Source organism: Salmo salar, chromosome 20 (assembly GCF_965601325.2).
Source record: "Salmo salar chromosome 20, fSalSal1, whole genome shotgun sequence".
NCBI lineage: Eukaryota > Metazoa > Chordata > Actinopteri > Salmoniformes > Salmonidae > Salmo > Salmo salar.
In genome coordinates this window covers 16,937,972-16,946,133 of record NC_138310.1, presented here as the reverse complement: position 1 = coordinate 16,946,133, position 8,162 = coordinate 16,937,972, and positions in this window count along the sequence as shown.

Here is an 8,162-nt window from a genome sequence, read left to right as displayed (position 1 = left end):
TTAGCAGGGTGGCATATACTATTGCGAAACTATAAAACGTTTTTAAAAAACAGTGCATCTGAATTGAGGAGTTAGCTAAATGAATGTATACTGCCTTCATACATGTTTAGGAGTAACCGACTTACTTCTCAAAATGAAATTCCGCTATATCACCTCATGTCTCTTTAAATAACGACAACATGAACATGAATAATGTCTTGTTCAGAGAACCAACGATAGTTGACGTGAACCGTTAGTTCACTGAGCAGTAAATCTTATTGGCTAACAGCCTCCCGGACCACCATCCTAAGACCACCCCCAGTGGGTTATGATTGGACAGACGAGGTTGAGCGTGTTGCAGAATTTGATCGACTGATTTCGGGGCGGGGCTCGTTTAAAGGGGGAATGGCAAAGTGAATCAGATGTGCCCAGAGAGCTGACTGGAAATCTCTAGTCTACTCAGTCAAGCTAACGTCGAGGGAAAAAGAGAAAGTGCGAAATAAGTACAGACGCATATCTTGCAGTACTTCCTACCTTCAGCAAATAGTTATCCTCTGGTTCTCCCTTGTTAAATGTTATACAATTTCCCCCATCTGTACAATCTGTACTATGCTTCGCATTAATTATTGCCTCTGCACTAATGAAAAATGCAGATACATTCACACTGCCGTTCAAAAGTGTGGGGTCACTTAGAAATATCCTTTTTTTTTAAAGAAAAGCTTTTCTTTTTTGTCCATTAAAAGAAAAGAAAATTGATCTGAAATACAGTGTAGACATTGTTAATGTTGTAAATGACTGTTGTAGCAGGAAACAGCTGATTTTTTAAAAATGGAATATCTACATAGTTGCTGATAGTAGGCCTCTGTAGCCTATCACTCCTGTGTTCCAAAGGCACGTTGTGTTAGCTAATCCAAGTTTATCATTTTAAAAGGCTAATTGATCATTAGAAAACCTTTTTGCAATCATGTTAGCACAGCTGAAAACTGTTGTGCTTGTTAAAGAAGCAATAAAACTGGCCTTCTTTAGACTAGTTGAGTATTTGTGATAAGTGATTTGCACTTTTCGCACCAAAGTACATTCATCTCTAGGAGACAGAACGCGTCTCCTTCCTGAGCAGTATGATGGCTGCGTGGACCCATGGTGTTTATACTTGCGTACTGTTGTTTGTACAGATGAACGTGGTACCTTCAAGCATTTCTTTTGATTTTCCCATGATGTCAAGCAAAGAGGCAGTGAGTTTGAAGTTAGGTCTTGAAATGCATCCACAGGTGCACCTCCAATTGACTCAAATTATGTTAATAAGCCTATCAGAAGCTTCTAAAGCCATGCCATCATTTTCTGGAATTTTCAAAGCTGTTTAAAGGCAAAGTCAACATAGTGTATGTAAACTTCTGAGCCACTGGCATTGTGATACGGTGAAAAAATCTGTCTGTAAACAATTGTTGGAAAAATGACTTGTGTCATGCACAGAGTAGATGTCCTAACCGACTTCCCAAAACTATAGTTTGTTAAACAAGAAATTTGTGGAGTGGTTGAAAAACAAGTTTTAATGTCTCCAACCCAAGTGTATGTAAACTTCCGACTTCAACTGTAGATAGATTCAGACACATTACAGAGACAACAAATGCTTGACCTCCAGATGAGTGTGAGGGGGGAGTTTAAACACAATTCTTACAAACTTGTTTGGCTGGTAGCTTATTCATTAGATGTTTGGGGCTGCTGGTGAACCATGATGTGCAGGCATAATCACAGTGACACTGGACTAGCACACTTGCCAGAGTCTTTAGGGTGTCTATAGCTAGGCTTCCATCCCATTGGCTACAGATTTTCATGTGAATATTCTAAAATCTGTATTAAAAACAACATGCACATTTTCCCATAAGAGTTGTTTCCATCAAATTGACTTTTTTCAACTCTAGGTCTACTGGTGATTTGGTCACAACATTTTTTTGCGTAGGTATAGGGAATGTGCCCAACCGGGTATTGGCACGTGCGCTCTAGCCAACAGTTTGCAGATACAGTGCGGGTATAGCCTACAATACACAATGATATATTATGGACAAAAGTGCAAGATTATTTTTATTTGTCAAATGGCAGCCAAGCATTGATCATCATGTCAGCAGAATAAGACCCTTGATATTTATTGAAAGGAGCATCAAGCTCATCACCGTGCACTTTCATCACACTGAAGTTCATCTTCATTTATTTAATTTGTAGCCTAATAAACTGCATGCTTTCCCATGATGTCGTGACATTTTTAATCCGACATGTACCAAAAAGTTGGATGTTAAATTTTAAATATTTAGGCTATATTGAAGCATAAGGTTCAAGAGGGCATGAGGAACAGCCTCTCGGATTGGAGAGGAGGCAGAGCGTTCGTTAAACTTTCCTGAATAACTGGGCCTGCCGGGAGCATATGTCGCCACGTTATTATAGGATGACTTGGGAGAATGATGATCTGCAACAGACAGCGCATCCCAGTATCAGAAGTAGAAATACAGCCAGACTGGCCTGCTACTGTGCCATTCTATACCTTAGAAACTGTCGAGAGTAGACCCATAATGGTTCCAAATGGAATTTAAACATTTAAATCACAGGGCCGTTGCGCCATTATTCAATTGACATTTTCACCTAGAGTAGAATTTTGTACTCAGTTGAAAACAATAATGCAATTATTCATTGCATTTTAGTGTTGTAGGCTAGTCTAGGTAGGATAATTATATTGTCCCTAAACAAGATCAATAGGGGAGCTTTTTTGAGCTGCGTGTCTCAAGTCTTCAATGTTCTTTCATGTGCAGTGATAAAATCAAATTGTATTTGTCACATGCACCGAATACAACAGGTGTAGACCTTACCGTGAAATGCTTAATACAAGCCCTTAACCAACAATTCAGTTCAAGAAATAGAGTTAAGAAACTAAATAAAAATTTAAAATAAATATTTACTAAATAAAAGAAAGTACAAAATAAAATTCAAAGTAAAACAATAAAATAACAATAGCTAGGCTATCTACAGGGGGTAGCAAGTCAATTTGCAGGGTACAGGTTAGTTGAAGTAATTGGTACATGTAGGTAGGGCTAAAGGGGGGGGGGGGGGGTGTCAATGTAAATAGTCCAGGTGGCCATTTGATTAATTGTTCAGAAGTCTTATGGCTTGGGGGTAGAAGCTGTTAAGGAGCCTTTTGGATCTAAACTTGGCGCCCTGGTACCGCTTGCCGTCCGGTAGCAGAGAGAACAGTTTATGACTTGGGTGACTGGAGTCTTTTACAATTTTTAAGGTCTTCCTCTGACACCACCTAGTATATAGGTCCTGGATGGCAGGAAGCTTGGCCCCAGTTATATACTAGGCCGTACGCACTACCCTCTATAGCGCCTTACGGTCGGATGCCGAGCAGTTGCCATACGAGGCAGTGATGCAACCGGTCAGGATGCTCTTGATGGTGCAGCTGTATAACTTTTTGAGGATCTGAGGACCCATGCCAAATCTTTTCACTCTCCTGAGGGGGAAAAGGTGTTATCATGCCCTCTTCACGACTGTCTTGGTATGTTTGGTCCATGATAGTTTGTTGACGACGTGAACACCAAGGAACTTGAAACTCTCAACCCGCTCCATTAGAGCCCCGTCAATGTTAATAGCGACGTGTTTGGCCCTCCTTTTCCTGTAGTCCACGATAAGCTCCTTTGTTTTGCTCACATTGAGGGAGAGGTTGTTGTCCTGGCACCACACTGCCACGTGTCTGACCTCCTCCCTATAGGCTGTCTCATTATTGACGGTGATCAGGCCTACCACTGTTGTGTCGACAGCAAACTTAATGACGGTGTTGGAGTCATGCTTGGCCACACAGTCGTGGGTGAACAGAGAATACAGGAGGGGAATAAGCACGCACCCCTGAAGGGCCCCCGTGTTGAGGATCAGCGTGGCAGACGTGTTGTAGCCTACCCTTACCACCTGGGTGTCGGCCCGTCAGGAAGTCCAGGATCTAGTTGTAGAGGGAGGTGTTTATTCCCAGGGTCCTAAGCTTAGTGATGAGCTTGGTGGGCACTATTGTGTTGAACGCTGAGCTGTAGTCAATGAACAGCATTCTCACATAGGTGTTCCTTTTGTCCGAGTGGGAATGGGCAGTGTGGAGTGCGATTGAGATTGTGTCATCTTTGGATCTGTTGGAGCGGTATGTGAATTGGAGTGGGTCTAGGGTTTCTGGGATGATGGTGTTGATGTGAGCCATGACCAGCCTTTCAAAGCACTTCATGGCTACCGATGTGAGTGCTACGGGGCGGTAGTCATTTAGGCAGGTTACCTTCGCTTTCTTGGGTACAGGGACTATGGTGGTCTGCTTGAAACATGTAGGTATTACAGACTCAGTCAGGGAGAGGTTGAAAATGTCAGTGAAGACACTTGCCAGTTGGTCTGCGCATGCTCTGAGAACATGTCCTGGTAATCCGTCTGGCCCCGCGACCTTGTGAATGTTGACCTGTTTAAAGGCCTTTCTCACATCGGCTACGGATAGTGTGATCACACAGTCGTCCGGAACAGCTGGTGCTCTCATGCATACTTCAGTGTTGATTGACTCGAAGCGAGCATAAAAGGCATTTAGCTCGTCTGGTAATCTCACGTCACTGGGCAGCTCGTGGATGGGTTTCCCTTTGTAGTCCGTTTGCAAGCCCTGCCGCATCCAATGAGCATCGGAGCCGGTGTAGTAGGGTTCAATCTTAGTCCTGTATTGACGCTTTGCCTGTTTGATGGTTCATCTGATGGTATAGCAGGATTTCTTATAAGCATCTGGATTAGTGTCCCACTCCTTGAAAGCGGCAGCTCTAGCCTTTAGCTCGATGCGGATGTTGCCTGTAATCCATGGCTTCTGGTTGGCATATGTATGTACAGTCACTGTAGGGACGACGTCTTCGACGCACTTACTGATATAGCCGGTGATTGGAACATATTCCAATCTGTGCTAGCAAAACAGTCCTGTAGCGTAGCATCCGCTTTGACTGACCACTTCCGTATTGAGCGAGTCACTGGTACTTCCTGCTTTAGTTTTTTCTTGTAAGCAGGAATCAGGAGGATATAATTATGGTCAGATTTGCTAAATGGAGGGCGAGGGAGAGCTTTTTATGTGTCTCTGTGTGTGGAGTAAAGAAGGTCTCGAGTTTTTTTTCCTCTGGTTGCACATGTGACATGCTGGTAGAAATTAGGTAAAACGGATTTAAGTTTGCCTGCATTAAGGTCCCCGGCCACTAGGGGCGCCACTTCTGGATGAGCATATTCTTGCTTGCTTATGGCCTTATACAGCTCGTTGAGTGCAGTCTTAGTGCCAGCATCGGTTTTTATATCCTTCGCGTCGGACTCATTAAAGAAAAAAACTTTGTCCAGTTCGAGGTGAGTAATCGCTGTTCTTATATCCAGAAGATCTTTTCGGTCATAAGAGACAGTAGCAGCAACATTATGTACAAAATAAGTTACAAACAATGTGAAAAAACACACAAAATAGCACAGTTGGTTAAAAGTGTAGTGCATAAGGAAAGTACCAAAACACCTTGATATAAGCAAGCAGATGAGTACATTTGGCTAGGATGGAAGCAATTATATAGTACCTGCGGAGTGAATTTAAACCAGGGAAAAAACGCACTACCCTCCCCTGTGCCCCCCCCAAAAAAAACACACAACCCTCCCCAAAGCAACAAAAAACGTTTGACAACGATCCCCAAATTTGGAATCCTTGCATAGGAGGGCCTTGCATAGCAGAGAACCAATATTCTATAGGGGACAGTTATCACGTTTTTAGGTTCATTTGTTTCACAAGTTAACCTTCATAAACGGATCACCCCATGTTGAGACTGGATGCCAGGGTGTCATAGCTCAAGCTCATTGCCACCATATGTGGTTTCAGGGACATTTTTCAAATTACCTTTGGGATTATGTGTCATTCCCAATTTGAGATGGAAGTTGGGTGTAATAAGACACGGGTGCTTTTAGAGCACATTGTGAGCAACCAGCCTTATTTACAGTTAACACCTGCTGCTTGACTCAAGGACATGTATTTACACAGAACCTCTATGGAGTGAATTAGTGGTCAGATAACAGGTTAGGCGTAGGGAAATGGATGTCGGCCAATAAAGTGTCTTATTTTCGTGACCTGGAAAATTAGGCAAATATTTATAAAGAACAGTCATTGGGTGTTGGCCCTAAAGCCTGCCAACACTTTGCATATCCGCCCTGAAATTATTGTTGGCAAAACAGTCAGCCACTCTTATTTTACAATGAGATATAAATCCAGCACCAAACTAATATACAGTGGGGCAAAAAAGTATTTAGTCAGCCACCAATTGTGCAAGTTCTCCCACTTAAAAAGATGAGAGGCCTGTAATTTTCATCATAGGTACATGTCAACTATGACAGACAAAATGAGAAAAAAAATCCAGAAAATCACATTGTAGGATTTTTTATGAATTTATTTGCAAATTATGGTGGAAAATAAGTATTTGGTCACCTACAAACAAGCAAGATTTCTGGATCTCACAGACCTGTAACTTCTTTAAGAGGCTCCTCTGTCCTCCACTCGTTAACTGTATTAATGGCACCTGTTTGAACTTGTTATCAGTATAAAAGACACCTGTCCACAACCTCAAACAGTCACACTCCAAACTCCACTAAGGCCAAGACCAAAGAGCTGTCAAAGGACACCAGAAACAAAATTGTAGACCTGCACCAGGCTGGGAAGACTGAATCTGCAATAGGTAAGCAGCTTGGTTTGAAGAAATCAACTGTGGGAGCAATTATTAGGAAATGGAAGACATACAAGACCACTGATAATCTCCCTCGATCTGGGGCTCCACGCAAGATCTCACCCCGTGGGGTCAAAATGACCACAAGAACGGTGAGCAAAAATCCCAGAACCACACGGGGGGACCTAGTGAATGACCTGCAGAGAGCTGGGACCAAAGTAACAAAGCCTACCATCAGTAACACACTACGCCGCCAGGGACTCAAATCCTGCAGTGCCAGACGTGTCCCCCTGCTTAAGCCAGTACATGTCCAGGCCCGTCTGAAGTTTGCTAGAGAGCATTTGGATGATCCAGAAGAGGATTGGGAGAATGTCATATGGTCAGATGAAACCAAAATAGAACTTTTTGGTAAAAACTCAACTTGTCGTGTTTGGAGGACAAAGAATGCTGAGTTGCATCCAAAGAACACCATACCTACTGTGAAGCATGGGGGTGGAAACATCATGCTTTGGGGCTGTTTTTCTGCAAAGGGACCAGGACGACTGATCCGTGTAAAGGAAAGAATGAATGGGGCCATGTATCGTGAGATTTTGAGTGAAAACCTCCTTCCATCAGCAAGGGCATTGAAGATGAAACGTGGCTGGGTCTTTCAGCATGACAATGATCCCAAACACACCGCCCGGGCAACGAAGGAGTGTCTTCGTAAGAAGCATTTCAAGGTCGTGGAGTGGCCTAGCCAGTCTCCAGATCTCACCCCCATAGAAAATCTTTGGAGGGAGTTGAAAGTCCGTGTTGCCCAGCGACAGCCCCAAAACATCACTGCTCTAGAGGAGATCTGCATGGAGGAATGGGCCAAAATACCAGCAACAGTGTGTGAAAACCTTGTGAAGACTTACAGAAAACATTTGACCTGTGTCATTGCCAACAAAGGGTGTATAACAAAGTATTGAGAAACTTTTGTTATTGACCAAATACTTATTTTCCACCATAATTTGCAAATAAATTCATTAAAAATCCTACAATGTGATTTTCTGGATTTTCTTTCTTCTCATTTTGTCTGTCATAGTTGAAGTGTACCTATGATGAAACTTACAGGCCTCTCTCATCTTTTTAAGTGGGAGAACTTGCACAATTGGTGGCTGACTAAATACTTTTTTGCCCCACTGTAAGTTTCACAAGTAGACCGGCTCCTAAAATGTAATCTGTTTCCCATTGACTATTTAAAAAAAATATATATATATTTAACTCGGCAAATCAGTTAACAACAAATTCTTATTTACAATGACGGCCTACCCCGGCCAAACCTGTGCCAATTGTGCACCGTCCTGTGGGACTCCCAATCAGGGCCGGTTGTTATACAGCCTGGAATTGAACCAGGGTCTGTAGTGACACCTCTAGCACTTAGATGCAGTGCCTTAGACCGCTGCGCCACTCAGGAACCCGACTTTTCACGATCACCAT